The 17,674-nt window shown below is 41.9% G+C and overlaps 1 non-coding gene across 1 annotated transcript; it reads left to right on the top strand.

Moving 5' to 3' along the window:
- The first annotated feature begins 15,481 nt into the window (after positions 1-15,481).
- Trnat-ugu (transfer RNA threonine (anticodon UGU)) lies at positions 15,482-15,556 on the top strand. Its single transcript has one exon. It is a non-coding gene; the product is annotated as a tRNA-Thr (tRNA).
- Positions 15,557-17,674: the final 2,118 nt, after the last annotated feature.

Below are 17,674 nucleotides of genomic sequence, written 5' to 3'. Positions count from 1 at the left end.
GCAATCTTTTCTAAATTGCTTTGCAGCTGATACTGGTCTTCGGATGACCTTACTAGACGGTAAATTACAGCATCATCTGCGAACAGTCTAAGAGAACTGCTCAGATTGTCACCCTGGTCATTTATATAGATCAGGAACAGTAGAGGTCCCAGGACGCTTCCCTGGGGAACACCTGATATCACTTTAGTTTTACTCGATGATTTGCCATCTATTACTACGAACTGCGACCTTCCTGACAGGAAATCACGAATCCAGTCGCACAACTGACACGATACCCCATAGCTCCGCAGCTTGATTAGAAGTCGCTTGTGGGGAACGGTGTCAAAAGCTTTCCGGAAATCTAGAAATACGGAATCAACTTGAGATCCCCTGTCGATAGCGGCCATTACTTCGTGCGAATAAAGAGCTAGCTGCGTTGCACAAGAGCGATGTTTTCTGAAGCGATGCTGATTACGTGTCAATAGATCGTTCCCTTCGAGGTGATTCATAATGTCTGAATACAGTATATGCTCCAAAACCCTACTGCAAACCGACGTCAATGATATAGGTCTGTAGTTAAATGGATTACTCCTACTACCCTTCTTGAACACTGGTGCGACCTGCGCAATTTTCCAATCTGTAGGTATAGATCTATCGGTCAGCGAGCGGTTGTATATGAGTGCTAAGTAGGGAGCTATAGTATCAGCGTAGTCTGAAAGGAACCTAATCGGTATACAATCTGGACCTGAAGACTTGCCCGTATCAAGCGATTTGAGTTGCTTCGCAACCCCTAAGGTATCTACTTCTAAGAAACTCATGCTAGCAGATGTTCGTGTTTCTAATTCTGGAATATTCCATTCGTCTTCCCTGGTGAAGGAATTTCGGAAAACTGCGTTCAATAACTCCGCTTTAGCAGCACAGTCGTCGATAACAGTACCATCGGCACTGCGCAGCGAAGGTATTGACTGCGTCTTGCCGCTTGTCTACTTTACATACGACCAGAATTTCTTCGGAATTTCTACCAAATTTCGAGACGATGTTTCGTTGTGGAACCTATTAAAGGCATCTCGCATCGAAGTACGTGCCAAATTTCGCGCGTCTGTAAATTTTAGCCCATCTTCGGGATTTCGCGTTCTTCTGAACTTCGCATGTTTTTTCCGTTGCCTCTGCAACAGCGTTCGGACTTTTTTTGTGTACCACGGGGGATCCGTTCCATCTCTTACCAATTTATGAGGTATGAATATCTCAATTGCTGTTGCTACTATGTCTTTGAATTTGAGCCACATCTCGTCTACATTCGCATAGTCAGTTCGGAAGGAATGGAAATTGTCTTTTAGGAAGGCTTCTAGTGGCACTTTATCCGCTTTTTTAAATAAAATTATTTTGCGTTTGTTTCTGATGGATTTGGAAGAAATGGTATTGAGCCTAGCTACAATGACCTTGTGATCACTAATCCCTGTATCAGTCATGATGCTCTCTATCAGCTCTGGATTGTTTGTGGTCAAGAGGTCAAGTGAGTTTTCGCAACCATTTACAATTCGCGTGGGTTCGTGGACTAACTGCTCGAAATAATTTTCGGAGAATGCATTTAGGACAATCTCGGAAGACGTTTTCTGCCTACCACCGGTTTTGAACAAGTATTTTTGCCAACATACCGAGGGTAGGTTGAAATCCCCACCAACTATAACCGTATGAGTTGGGTATTTATTTGTTACGAGACTCAAACTTTCTCTGAACTGTTCTGCAACTGTATCATCGGAGTCTGGGGGTCGGTAGAAGGAGCTAATTATTAACTTAATTCGGCTTTTAAGTATAACCTCCACCCACACCAATTCGCACGGAGTATCTACTTCGAATTCACTACAAGATAAACCACTACTGACAGACACAAACACTCCACCACCAATTCTGCCTAATCTATCTTTCCTGAACACCGTCTGAGACTTCGTAAAAATTTCTGCAGAACTTATTTCAGGCTTTAGCCAGCTTTCTGTACCTATAACGATATCAGCTTCTGTGCTTTCTATTAGCGCTTGAAGCTCAGGGACTTTTCCAGCGCAACTACAACAATTTACAACTATAATTCCGACTGTTCCTTGATCCAAGCACGTCCTGTAATTGCCAAGCACCCTTTGACATTGCAGCCCATCCCGCACTTTCCCGAGGCCTTCTAACCTAAAAAACCGCCCAGTCCACGCCACACAGCCTCCGCTACCCGTGTAGCCGCCAGCTGAGTGTAGTGAACTCCTGACCTATTCAGCGGAACCCGAAACCCCACCAGCCTATGGCGCAAGTCAATGAATCTGCAGCCAATAAGGTTGCAAAACCGTCTGAGCCTCTGATTCAGACCCTCCATCCGGCTCTGCACCAAAGGTCCGCAGTCGGTTATCTCAACGATGCTGCAGATGGTCAGCTCTGCCTTCATCTCGTAAGAAAGACCGGCAGCCTTCACCAAATCAGATAGCCGCTGGAATCCAGAGAGAATTTCCTCAGATCCAAAGCGACACACGTCATTAGTGCCGACATGTGCCACCACCTGCAGCTGGCTGCACCCTGTGCTCTTCATGGCATCCGGAAGGACCCTTTCCACATCAGGAATGACTCCTCCCGGAATGCACACGAAGTGCACACTGGATTTCTTCCCCTCCTTAGCCGCCGTATCCCTAAGGGGCCCCATTACGCGCCTAACATTGGAGCTCCCAACTAATCGATAACTGAAACCTGAATTGTACTGTTTCCTACGGGCTAATTACATCAACCTAGAAGCTTCCTCTATGTTCTACTGTGTTGTTTTTAGTGTCTCTGCATTCCTTAGCACGCGACATAAGTTTGCAGACGATAATTGTAACCGTTTCAGAGAGAAAAGCTGCCAATGTAACGCTCTGGCAATACGTCGATTTGATAGCAAATGACGAAAACGGGCTTATTTCTTAGGTTTTTACTACATATGAACACATTTCACATTCTCTCGTGTAACGTGGCTTTTAGGCCTCTCTTCATGCAAAATCTTAAGGTCGTCGGTAATGCCAAGGCACCAAAGCCGGATAATAAGTCAATAATCGATTACTAAAACTTAAAGTTTACTGCTTCTTACTGGCTGATTACATCAACTTATAAGATTCTTCTGTGTTTTACTGTGTTGCTATTAGTACCTCCACATAGCGCAGCACACAACATAAGTTTTCAGACGATGAAGGTAACCACTTCACAGAGAAATTCCAAATTCTGTGTCTGTGTCTACTGCCTGCTCATATTGTTTAAAGCAGGTTGCTCTAAATGCCCAGTGGATCTGATTCCCTTGATACCCATTCTAAACAATCTCGGATTGGGAAAGACCAAGCTCTGCTTATACTTATAGTCTGGGAAGTTGACATATCTTAGACAGTAAAATATGATGGTTAAAGATGTCCACTGAGTATTCCCATATACACTGAAGTTAGCTTTGAACAACAAATTATTAATTGGCCACCTACTCTTGACTCAATAGCTACTAAGATCTTTCACTGGTGAAGGAGGTGACAACGTTGTTACGTCCATTAGAGGCTTCTGTAGTTTGCTGAGAATGATGTGATATAATTGTGTCTTGTGATTTTCTGTGGAGTTCCAGAGTAAGTTCTACACTGGTGCAGGACATCCATTATTGCTGTTCTCATTCGAGGCAATCCTGGATTCTAAATCTCAAGCACCAGAGGATTAGAAACAGCAATGCAACCTCTGTCTTCCTGGCTGTCCACTATTTCAAAGTGCTGTGGTTGACAGTCTCTTCTCATTGTGCAGTGCTTGTAGATTATTGTAAATGGATAAACTGCAATATTTAGAACATCTCATTCTAAACTTTCTAAAGAACGAGACTTTTCTGTCACGACCACTTTTTGTGTGAGGTGATAAATACCAGGAATTTGGTTGTATTTTGAGAACCTAATGGTGACATACATTAGTGTCTGTGTAAATTAATGGAACTGGATTTTTCCTGAGGTCGGCTGTTTTCCGAAGGTCGGCGTTTTCCCACGAGGTCGGCGTTTTACCCCGAGGTCGACGTTTTTCCCTCGAGGTCTGCGTTTTTCCCCGAAGTCGGCGTTTTTTCCCTAGGTCTGCGTTTTTGCACTGAGGTCGGATCGGCGATTTTTTCCCCGAGGTCTAGAAATCTATCGGTATATTGAAAATCCAAAGTATTTTGATGTATATCGAACTATGCTGATATGTCAAGTCAACTTGAAACATATATCCGACCACTAGATATCGGTATTTATCGAGATAGCGATATATTTCGATATACCTATTTATTTCGAGAATCGTTTTCTTAGGGGTACAGATTTTTTTCAAGACGTCCATTCTTTCCCATTATCGATTCATTTCGATATATCGACTTATGTCGAAGCACTCATTATATCGAGATGTCGATTTATTTCGAGATATCTATCTATATTGAGGCATCCATTTATTTCGAGGTATCAATTGATTTCGAAGTATCCGTTTATGTCGAGATATCGATTTAGTTTGATATACCGAAACAAATCGGGTTGTCTGTTTATTTCGAGCTATCGATATATTTCCATGTAGTGGTGTACTTCAGATATCGATTCCTTTCGAGATATCGATATATTTCAAGAAACCTCTATATTTCAAGTAATCCATAAATTTCTAGATATTGTATTTTTAGAGATATCTTTATATTACTAGGTACCAATATATTTCAAGATATCGATATATTTCTATACCTCGATTTATCTCGAGAGGTCCGTGAGATTCGAGATATCGATCTATATGGTAAGCTGAAATGCGTCTAGATGTCGATATATTTCGGGATATCTAATCATTTCGATGTAGCTGTCTTTTGGAGGTGTCGATTTATTTCGAAGTTTCGATTTTTTTCATGGTGTCGATTTATTTCGAGGTTGCGATTTATTTCGGGTTGGCGATTTATTTCTGGGTGTGGATTTATTTCGAGGTGTCGATATATTTCGAGGTGACGATATATTTCGACGTTACTTGTCAACTGCATCAGCTTAGAACCTATTTCGTACAGAGTGGTGCGACTGCATACCTCAGAAGGCGACATTGATATCCAGACGATGAATGTAAACGTTTCCGAGAGAAAAGCGTCCAATGTGACGAATTGGCACTACGTCATTATGAAAACAAATGACGGAAACGTGAGGTTTCTGCCACTCAAAGTGCTGCCAACTTTCACCCCACCCCCTCCTCACTCTCCCCAGTCGTGGCGATCAGCTGGTGTGATAGAAATGGACACAGGAAAGTAATAACGTTCCATGAAATCCCATTCTAGGGAGGTTCAAGGTTAAATGTTCCAGACGGTTTATTTGCATTAAGACACGCATACTGGACATCTACAATGTCACATCTGCCAGATCGTTTCTATTGTCAGCAGTGGAAAACAAAACAGCGTACTGAAAAAGCCATAGTGAGACGCGGTTTTTGGTAGACGAAATAATAGGAATACTCTAGGCACTGATAATGATGATCTAATGAGAATTCTGGTATTGTTTTGAAAGATGCATTTAAATATGCATTGAACGTAGCTCCAAATTATTTTGAGAATTATAATTGCGGTATGATGGATCTACATTGGAGATTTGGGAATGCAAAACATTTCGATCTGAGAATACTTTACGTGATAGAACGGCATTGACCTTGTGTGTCATTAGGGTAAAGTTAATTTGCCGCCATTAACATAAAATTTATCCGCCATTAACATAAAATCTATTTTTCAGCTTACTTCAATAAGGACTCACTTCAGATGATTGGACAACTAAAGAGAACTCAAACCGTTATTTTAATAGTATTCGTAGGTCCAATGCAGCATTTACCGTGGACAGTCCCTGAGTCAAGACTGTCAGTTTTATGTAGGGAGCACTCCTTTAAGAAAGCACTCCGTGTTCAGGTCACAAGTGGCCAATCAGGACCATCCGACCGCCACGTCATTCTCACTGAGGGTGGAGGAGGAGCTGGCTCTCCCACTCGTTGTGGTAGTTTCCTTTGACTGGAGCCGCTACTATTCGGTCGAGTAGTTCCTCAATTGGCATCGCAAGGCTGAGTGCAACCCGAAAAATGGAAACAGCGCATAGCGGCCCGGATGGTCACCCATCCAAGTGCCGACCACGCCCGAAAGTGCTAAACTTCAGTGATCTGACGGGAACCGGTGTATCCACTGCGGCAAGGCCGTTGCCCCTACCACTTTTACATGATATTTTTGATCGTAGATCAGGTCTGATGGCTGGAAAGAATGGACGTTTACCATGTTATGCACATTTATATTTTCACTACGTCGACACAGCTGGTCCAATTTCGACCAGCGGTGATGGTAGCCATAATGATCGAGCCAAGCATCCTGTGTACATTGGTTGCACCCAAGTGTGTGGGGATCACAGCATTCGTGACATTTAAATTTGTTACTTCTTTGCTACTATATTCGCAATAAATTTTGCAGACAGTATCCGCATATGACGCTGAATGCACCTACAAAATTATATCATTGTACGACACATGTTTCAGGAGATACGTCATAAAAACTCAGGACAAGGCCAGACGCTGCATAGTACGGACGTGGACGCACAGCTGTAAATAAATGCCCGGTCAACACCAAGCTTTTCCGCTAGTCATCTATAAAGATAAAAAATCCCCAATATTGTCCACCAGCATATTTTTGAAAAACCTTTACTTTGTCATCCATTTTTTTTTCCTGTAAAAATCGTAAAAGCCGCATCATTGTGTTTTTAAAAATCGTTTCCTATTGTCATCTCTTTTTATGTATTTTAAACCATTTATCGCTTGTGTAACCTGTGGCTACAAGTCCATTCCCTTTATGGGGTAATCGAAATAATGAACAACGGAAAAAAGTGTGGGTCAATTTCTTCCTCATTTTTCGGAACGTCTGATAATAGTAAATCGTTGGCTCTTTGAGGGCGTGGTAGGTACATACAAGAGATTAGTGTAAGATTAGAATTTGGGTTAGATACAGTGCCAGGAGGTTCTGTTTCTATCTGGCTAGCTTCAAAGTACTTCACCATCTACTAAGTGATGCGTTTCATTGTGAATGGTGTGGTCTGTGCTAGGTCTACCCTTTACTCCACAATGCTGTCCCTTCGATGCTATTAAAACCAGGATGTTATCAAAATATATGCACAGTGGCAGACTGGAGTCTGCAGAAATATTTCCAGTGGTGGGGAGGGGGGAAGGCGCGTCGGGGCTGGAGTGCATGATTCTGAAACTGGCACTCTGTGTACAAATCAGCTGGTCAGTTACGAGGTGCATCAAGCTACAAGACCCTAACTCTATAAGCGCTACAACTGGTCAAAGCTAAGGTTTAGCAGTATTGTGGAGAATTCTTATCTGGAAGAGTATGAGTATACTGTAACGAATAAAAACTCTTTACTCCAGATTCCAAGGATGGTTAGGGGCGACGGGTGAAAGTGCCCTTTTGCCTATCCTCCCCTCCCCACCTCCTCCCCTCCCACTCCCCTTCCCCCTCGCGGACGCCAATGGCTGGCCCGTTCATTTTGAGAACATCAGAGTTGCAGTAACCTTTCTGAGAAAATGTTCTAGATGTCCTTGCGCGTCAATCTTACCACTCACAACAGCAGTGGGAATGTCGGTTATCGCTCAAACAACTGGTTTCCGGCTCTTATCAGTTTCCCAGCCTCACTTTAACCTAATTGTTAAAGCCCGTCACAATACCAGTTCTTGTAATAACCGATTTTCAGTATTTTATTTACATTATTTCCTCTCGTAAACGTAGAAATCAAACAAAGATAAAAATTTTTACTTTCTCAGTTTCTTGATAAATGGAATCAAAACGTCAAATACATTTATGATGACCTGCAGCCGTCCAGAACGAAATTAGAATTATATTAATACCGTCAGCTGCTCACGGGTGTCGATCTATATCAACGGGGACAGGTGACAATGTGTGCCTGTCTGGGACTCGAACCCGGGATCTCCTGCTTACATGGCAGGCTCTCTGCCCATCTGAGCCACCGAGGGCACAGACGATAGTGTGACTGCAGGTACTATCTCGCGCACGCTTCCCGCGAGACTCACATTCTCACCTTCCATGTCCACGCACTACATTCGTAGTGTCCCACACCAACACATTCATTACTCGTGGAACACATTCTTACCAAGTCCCGTAACAGTTCGGGGAATACTTGTGCATCTTCACAGAAGAAGGTCATGGCTGGTGTTGCCAGAACCATATACTTATATGGATATGGACATGTCTTCCACGAGGAATGAGTGTGTTGGAGTGGGACTCTACGACTGTAGTGTATGGACATTCAAGGTAAGAATGTGAGTCTCGCAGGAGGCGTGCGCGAGATAGTCCCTGCAGTCGAACCATACACTGTGCCCTCGGTGGCCTAGATGCATAGAGCGTCTGTCATTTTAGCAAGAGATCCCGGGTTCGAGTCCCGGTCGTGGCACACATTTTCACTTGTCCACGTTGATATTTATCAACGCCCGTGAGCAACTGACGGTATTAATATAATTCTAATTTCTTTAAATTAAATAGTCCAATAAAACTTTGTCCGCTGTTCGCTGTTTCCCTCAAAATATAGCGAGTACTTCTATACCACAGAAAACTGCCAGTATTATCCTACTGATTTTAGTTTTTAGAACTCTGCTCAAAAATTATATTTAAATCGGTTATCACAGCACTATGCGGGCATTACGTATAATCCAGCGATAAAGAGTGAAAACTGCGGCAGGAGAACTCTCTTTTTCGTTTTAATTTCTCTGTTAACGGCTAAAAGCAGATAACGTAGACACAGGCAGCAGATCAGGCACTTTCTATTTTTATCCCGAACTATGAATGATTTGTAAAATTTTAACTTTTTTCCTTGTATGATGTCGCAAGTCGACCAAATCGACCATTGTGCTTCACTCGTACTGCATATCGTAAAATACTTCCAGGCTTCCAGATGGTGCCATTCTGTGTTACAACTGACGTTCGACAACAGCGAGAAACTGCGTCCATTCTCGCGCACTGCTTGTATAACAGGCACAGTATTGTCTCGGCAATGTTGGACCAATTCACTTGTTGCTCGTTTCTATCAGCAGTGTTATTAAAGTGGCATACATCACTTTTCCCATTTTTTCTGTAATAACGTAGTATTTAAGAGCTATGGAAATCTTACGAATAAAAATTACTCGTCTTTTTTAAAAAAGGTTTATTTGAAAACTAAAAATTTTACTACGACAACTGTGGCTAATTGGTATATCTGTTTTTACGTGGTTATCAGGAAAATATAAAAAGATACTTGTTATAACCGAGAGCAAACAAATACCGAAAGACATCGGTTATTCAGAACTAAAATACACATGTCGTTTTAACTGATCGGTTTTTCTATCTCTAAACTGCAGAGTCGCCACAGAAAAGTGTGTCGTTCCATCAATGTCCACAGCAACTTTGAGATATGTAAGTGTTTATGCGCAATATCGGCAAATGGAAACACGAAGTGGTAATAAGCACCTGAGCGATAGAATTTATTTCACAGTCAGAAAAGTCGAGTGACAGACAAGACTGAATCACTGTAATAGAAATTATATGGAAAGCTGTGTAAAGGAAAATTTCCAGTTCTTTCGTGGATTCCAAAATTGAAGCAAATTCCGGGACATCAAGGTGACATAGTCTTATACGGATAGTATTCCATGACTAACGTAATTGGCCCACATACTGTACTGGTATACTGATAATATTACACTACTAAGGTAATTTACCTGAAATAATTTACAAACATGTTACTATAACATTCGCTACTAATCATTACGCTAATTGACCTTCAGCCATTAAGCGCAAGCGCAGATCTCAGTTATGATACGTGCGCCATCCAAAAATTTATCAAGGTGGTAACTCAACACAACTACAAACGATCATTGTGTGCAAAATAAATAGAACACCTCATAAGAAGAACATGACGGGTTTGAATCATTCCCACCGCAAAGGATGAAAAAATCAGGCTTGCACATAAGACCACTTGATAACTAACCAGAAATTCAGATTAGTTGTAGCTTCGGTGACAATCGCCTTTTTTACATTTTCCCCGTAAACTAGATAATTATGAAACGTAACAACTACTCTAAAATATCTGCAGCAACGGACTTGCCGCGGAGGTTGCATCGGTTCACGTGAGATCACCGAAGTTAAGTGCGTTGTCGGGCGTTGAAGGCACTTGGATGGGTGATCATCCAGGCCGCCTCATGATGCCAATCGAGGAGCTACTCGACCCAATAGTAGCGGCTCCGGTCGAAGAAAACCATCATAACGACCGGGAGAACAGTGTGCTGATCCCCGCCCCTCCTGTTCACATCCTCCACGGATGATGACACGGCGGTCGGATGGTGCTGTCCCAGTAGGTCACTCGTGGCCTGAAGACGGAGTACTTATAAAGCAACTACTCTCCAGTGGGTGGTCGAACTACTGAGACCTTGATGCCTGGCATCAATAACAGATGGCAGCACAAGAGGTTGGCTTACGCCTACTGCCGAATTTTGCGATCTGTCGTAAGCCTGCGTAAGCACGTGGTGCCTTCCGCATATCCATTGCGTTTTCTGCCGCGCGACTTGAGTGGAATGTTTCATTATTTCTGAAATATTATAGAAATGTTTTTCGTTGTATATCCTCACCATCGGTACTGAATTTACTGTAAAATTACTTGCTCACTTTTCGGAACTTCCGTTCATAGTAAATCGATACTACTTGAAGCCGTGGTAGACACGAGTCTAGTGTGCTTCACCTTCAGCACCTTCTGTGTCAGTCTCGGTTCCTATGTCCCTGATTTCACAACGAACAGTTCGTTGTCTACTGAGTATACTGTCTGTTGCACGACACTATCCCTCCCACGCTGCTAAATGTAGGTCGTCGGCAAAATATGACTGCAGTGGAACAAGGGCGTCTGCAGAAATTTCCCCAGGAGGTGGTGGTGGCATTGTTAGTGGTGTGTGTGTGTGTGTGTGTGTGTGTGTGTGTGTGTGTGCGTGTGTGTGTGTGTATGTGGAGGCCATTACTATGAAATTCACACAGTCCAGACCGCCAAGGAAAATAAACCTTGAGATTTGGAAAGGTTGTTGCATATTTCGAAATTCCACCTCTAAGGGGGATACACAGGAAATGAAAGGATTTTTGAAACATGTAGCTATTAAGGTAATTTTGAAGCTAGGCAGACGAAAATTTGTATCTGGTTTCTAGGTCAGAAATAAAGAAATATGTGTTCCAGTATTATTGGGAATTTAACCTCTATGAGGTGAAATAGTAGGTGAACATTTTATCTTGAGATAAAAAATTATGGAAGGACTATGGAAGTATTTTTAAGGCTATATCTACGAAAATTGGTATTTGACTTCAAGGTTACAAATAAGAAAATACGTATTTTCGTGTTTTTGGAAGTTCAACCCCTAAGGGGATGAAATAGAGTGAGCTGGTGCGTTTCTGGCGCCAGTTTCCGTCGATCGATGTTTCGATCTTTGAGTCGCGGTCCAGAGGACACTGCTCGCTAACCGACTGTAGTAGTTCTCTGTGCGGCCCAACATCGGGCTTACCGCGCTTACACTGGACACAGTTGCCAACAAATCGCATGCCATCGCCATATAGGTTGGGCCAAAACATGTGTTCCCGAACTCTGTTCAAGGTCTTGTAGAACCCCAAATGATCCCCTACCGCCGAATCGTGGAAATATCTGAGTGCCATGCTAACTCGTTCCTGTGGAATACAGACCTTCCCTTCACCACGGTTGTCTTCCCCTTTACACAAGACACACCCCCCCCCCCCCCACACCACCCCCCGAAGACCTCGCCATCCGCCAACTGCTGCCGAATCGGTCCCCACCCGGGGTCCTCGGCCTGTTTGCCGGCTAAGTCGCAGAAGAAGCCGGGTGTCTCGGAGAGAAGGAAATTGACCCCCAGATCCGGCTCCACGTGGCCCTTGCCTTCCCCAGACTCTGCCGCGAACATACGGATAAGAGCGTCGCCAATTCATTGTCTCTGCCACTAATATGGCGAACCTGGAGATAAGTCTCGTCATCTTAACTTCGGTATGATTTTTAGCGATCTTATTAATCAAAGTTTAAGGGCTGGCACTGGCCAAGTAACTCACGGAGGCTCATTGGTTTCAGTCCAGTTGTATTGCTCACCTGTTCTCCAGATAGGGTTGTGTAGTTTATGTCTCAGAAAATTGTCTGCTCTTGATGTGTGTTGTGTTAGAGATAACTGGCAGCGGTCGACGCTAGCATACTGGGAGCAGAGCACCACGGCGGCAGAGATATTTGAGGCCATGTCCTCTCCTTTACATCTTGGGTTATGTTGTCACTTTTGCGTGATTCCATCTTTCCGGTGCTGAACTATAGCATCCAAAGTTCAATTGCATTGCCATGTTGAGTATATTTCTATGTCATTCTCTGCCTCGTGGATCTCTTGTATTGATTTGAATCCTTGGTCTGCTCGCGTCTATCGCCAATTCACACGAAATATTGAAGCAACCTTATTTTAAGAGTATTGTCATATAGTCATGTTCTAGTTGTAATCATTCTAAGAATATTGTTGATTAATCAACTGAGTAAGTAAATTTGAAGGTCCGTTTAGTCAAAATTAAAGGACCCCCTTAAATGTTTTAGTCATTTTTATACAGTTTTGTTTAGGAAAGTTGGCAAGCCGAACGTTAAATATCTGTATTCTTACGCTTAATCTGTTTCTCCCCTGATTGCAAGTAGTGAGAGTTCTGCTATGAATTTTATGGACATTTGTGCTATTTAAGTAAAGCTTTACCTAAGTATATATACCTAGTCATATTCAAATTTCAAGTTTTACGGGTCTCGTTCCACTTAACGAAATTTATTTATTATTTGTCCAACTGATCTGGCCTTGTGATTTTATAATTCTTTTGATTGTAATAAAATATGTAGCAACTACAACGGATTACTATTGTGATTTTGGTGTGTCACTACCATACCCCATATCACAGAGGATGAAATGTTTCATGAAATATATGAAAACCTGTTTTTGATACATTCAACGATTAAGAGGGTGGAATATAGGATGTAATGTTTTATGAAAGTATTTCAGTGCGAAAGAGTTTTTAAAGCGAAATCTATGAATATTGTGTTATAGAAAACTACGTGTTTCACTGTTTTTGGAACTACAACCTCCAAGAAGGTGCAATAGGGGCACAGGTTTCACTGACCCATAGCCTTCCAGCCCAACCTGCAAAGTATACGGACTTGAAATTTGATGAAGGTGTAAATCTTACGCTGAAAGCATCATTTAAGAAGACATTGTTCGAAATTTCACTCCTATGGGGGTGAAATATGGGTTGAAAGTCTTTTTTTTTAAATATGTCCCTATGTCCCTATTGATGCTATAACTACAAAACTACGAAAATTGACATTTGGTGTCTCAGTCAGATACAAAAAAGAAACAGGTTTTTAGCATTTTCCGAAATTCTTCCATTGGGGGATAAAATAATTAGTGAAGGTTTTTTGAAAATAAATCATTATTAAAGAACTACTGAAGCATTTTTATAGCTACATCTATGAAAATAGGTATTTGACATCTCGGTTGGATGTAAAAAAAATGTGTTTCGTGGCTTTTGGAAATTTAACTCACTAATAGAGTGAAATAGGGGATGTAATGTTTTATGAAATATTTCACTATGAAAGCATTTTTAGAATTAAATGGATGAAGATTTGAATTTGGCTCCTCGGCTCTAAATAGAAGAATACGTGTTTAATTGTTTTTGAAAACCCAACCCCTAAAGGGTGTGAGATGTTTCAGAAAATGGTTCATTATGAAAGGATTGCTAAATATATCTGACAATTCGTATTCGGCTAATATGTTACAATTTTTAAAAACTACGTGTTTTTCTGGTTTTGGAACTTCGAGCATAAGGGGATGAAAATTTTAATGAAATATTTATTGCGTTATATTAAAATATTTTAAATCTGCATCTATGAAAACCGGTATTTCACTTCTCAATTAGATATAAAGAAATATGCGTTAGGGAATGAAAGACTGTACGGAGATATCACCACAAGAATACAAACGGCTTGATTAACAAAAACCTTGGACTCCAGCTGTCAGCATTGCTTTTTGATCATTCAGTAAAAGACCATGCTTCAACGGCGCTAAGTTTAGAAAGTTTAGAAAGTGTTGCAGTTTATAAAAGACATAAAAAAACGATTAAAGAAAAAAATTCTTTGCAGACCATGAACGGTCTACGCAAGTAAAGAAGCGGATGATAAGCTAGCTCTTTATGCAAATGAGTTGGTCAGTTTAAGTTCCGAGACATGTCATGCAGCAGGAACGGAATCCTATAGTTGCTACGATTGGCTAAAGGAAAAGTTTTGCAGAATCACTCGAAATCACTTCTGCAAGTGGCTAAGAATCTCGTAATGAATAAAAATTCTGTACTGAGAATTCCAAGGTGGGAGATGCAAGATTCCTCCCCCCCTTCCCCCTCCTCACAATGCTATCCTTCTTTACCTACAGCAAAAAATAAATAAATTAATTAATAAATAAAACTAGAGAAATTTCTACTGTGAAACTATTTGCATACAAGAGAACGGCCCTTGAAATTTAACTCTTCAAAGTTTTAAGCCCTGCTCATTCCGGATATTGATTAGAAAGTGTTAATCCACATGTGAAACCTGAGTACATAATCCCTGTGACATTTGATCAACGGTGTTCCATAAGGACAGGTTCTCATTCAAAACGTTCGAAAATTCAATTTCTTTGTAGTTGCATTTTTTAAAGGTGTACTTGTCTAGACTCTTGGAACAGAAAGTTTTTTTTTTTAATCCGTGCTTTACAAAAGTTTCTACAGTCCATTGTTTGAAGCAGTGTCACGGCTGCCATGAGCCGCGCGGGGTACCCGCCATGTGTCCAACGCCTTGTCACGGTTCGCGCGGCTCCCCCTGTTGGAGGTTCGAGTCCTCCCTCGGGCATGGTTGTGTGTGTGTTGTCCTTAGCATAAGTTACTGTAAGTAGTGTGTAAACATAGGGACTGATGGTTCAAATGGCTCTGAGCACTTTGGGACTTAACATCTGAGGTCATCAGTTTCCTAGAACTTAGAACGACTTAAACCTAACTAAATTAAGGACATCACACACACCCATGCTCGAGGCAGGATTTGAACCTGCGACCGCAGCGGTCGCGTGGCTCCCGACTGAAGCGCCTACAACCGCTCGGCCACATCGGCCGGTCTATCATGTATTCTAGAAGAGTTGCAAGGTCTTCAGTGGCGCCTGTTCTTTCGAGAGCAGTTACTATCTTCATATCTATGGTTAAACGTTACCCAGCCATTGACCTTCGTCTGTGCGAATGCGCACAGGTTGCCGGATCTCTTACGGGAATCGTCACCTTAGTGTGAGCCAGTAATGAGTGGATGGACAAATACCTATTAAGTACATTACGTATGCGGATTGTGGACGGTTGGGGATGTGAGTCTCACGGGAAGCGTGCGAGGGATAAATTCCTGCAGTCGTGCTGTTCATGTGTGCCCTCGATGGCTCAGATGGATTGAGCGTCTGCCTTGTAAGCAGGAGATTCTGGGTTCGAGTCCCAGTAGGGGCACACTTTTCAGCTGTCCCCATCGAAGTATATCAACAACACCTGTCGGCAGCTGAGGGTTTCAATTAATTATCAGTTGTGAAGGTGATTCGATGAACCCTTTGCCAGGCACTTAAATGTGTTTTGCAGGGTATCCATATAGATGTAGATGATAACTCGTCCCGTGTCGCACGTGCTCAAAATGATTCATACTGCAGAATGCATGCAAACATACTCACCGAAAATACGGACGAATATCAAGTGCAGGCAGCCGAGTGCTGCATATCCAGCTTTGACAGATCGGCTTTTCCTGCCAAGAAGAACAGGAAGTTGCTGTCTAGGAACAATCAGAGGTAGAGGAAGGGTTGATAAATACTCCTTGACTTGCAGACTAAACGTAAATAACGAAAATACATTTTTGGTAAAAATTGGTCAAAACATAATCGGTTGCCCTCCGTATTGGATTAGCTGTTTTGAATGTTGAAAATCTGACTTCAGATTCGTTTTCAGCGACATTAAAAATATATATGTAACACTCAGTTCATGCAAATCGAAGTAATAATATAACTAAATGTTTTCCCTAAACTTTGAACACATTTTTTTCGGGTAACTATTTTCTCAGAACGGCATGCAGCATAAATTAAAAGTGGTTCGTTCTCTTAACATCTACCTCTGACCCCTAAAAGTAAACACTTTTCTTAGGAACTTATAGCTATAATATGACATTTGTTAATATTAACTAATTTTTGTGTAGGCATAAGGAGTGAAACAAACCCTCAAAAATCGAACTCAAAGTTCGAATTAGCACTGTATCGTTAAATTTAAGGTTGTTTCATTGCGGTTAGGTATACGCTCCCATAAATTTTATGTTTTATCGACTGATGTTATCCATTTTCAATTTCAGAGGAATAATGTAGTATCAACTGATGTTACCCATTTTTGAATTCAGGTAACATATGAGGTGCCACACTGCACGCGCTCTGCGTACTCCAGTCTCGCAGGCCCTTGATCAAATCATAATTACGGGCGCCATTTTTTATTGAAAATCTAAAATTAAGCTCATAGTATTATCACTCGTAATTCCCAAACAGATCTTTCGAATGTATTTTCATTGTCTCAAAAAGAATTTCAAATGTACCCTTTTTTGCTCATTTGTATGAGAACCTGGCCGTAACGCCGGAATATAGTCACTAGATTTTTTTTCAGAGACGCTGTACGTTCGCGAGAAGACTTTCGTTCTGCGCGTGTCGAAGGACATTCCTCAGATATTACTGTGTGTGTGCTACTCAGTCGTGCCATTTAAGTGTACATCTTTGCATAGTTTTCCTTTCACGATGTAAACAGTGTTCCGCTCAGTTGCTAACTGGCCAGTGAGTGGTTCCGAAGGTATCGGATGTGCGGTGCGTTCGGTCTGCTAGGACAACAGCAGACTAGCGTGGTGCGATGGCAGAAGCAGACACTGAGGGAGCTAGCTGCTGGGACGCCAGCGAACAATTTATGCCAAGTAAGACGAAGAGGACTATTCTAAAATTACGAGCCGTCTCAAAAGTGTATACCATTGGTAAATCTTGCTGTTGAGTCTGACAAAACTGGCAGTTTTGCCTAGAGATACATTAGAGAGAGCTACAGGAAATCCCCCCACCCCCCTCAATGAATTTTTGGTTGTGATGACAGGCCGATTGGTAGTGTAGCCCGAGATCTAAGTTAGGTTGGAAGGTGGTAATTTGATTGAGAGTTGTTTACGCCAACGATTATGAATGCCGACTAAACGTTGTGCGAGCAGATTGCCCTGTAGCGTAGCCTAGCGTTTCCGTCCGCGCCACATTTAACACACTTTCTCTAACTGTGTACAAAAGTCTCACAACAGCCACGATAACTACGTTTCTGGTGGGGGGAGGGTAGAGTCCACTATGTAACTTTCACTGCAAATTTTAGTAACCGCATAAACTAACCGAAATAGAAGCGTAATTTTAACTATATTTCCTTTTGTGGGAAAATAATGGTTCTCCTCTTTCGGCAGCAACTGTAATATGTAGGCGACTTATTAGTTTTTTTTAACTCTGAATCATGATCTCAATAGACGCAGTGCTTTTTTTACGTTACTTGATTTGTGGTCTATAGTAAACAATGCAACGAATTGGT

This window comes from Schistocerca gregaria, unplaced genomic scaffold, assembly GCF_023897955.1.
Source record: "Schistocerca gregaria isolate iqSchGreg1 unplaced genomic scaffold, iqSchGreg1.2 ptg000043l, whole genome shotgun sequence".
NCBI classification, from domain to species: Eukaryota; Metazoa; Arthropoda; class Insecta; order Orthoptera; family Acrididae; genus Schistocerca; species Schistocerca gregaria.
This window is presented reverse-complemented; position numbering and strand designations above follow the sequence as displayed.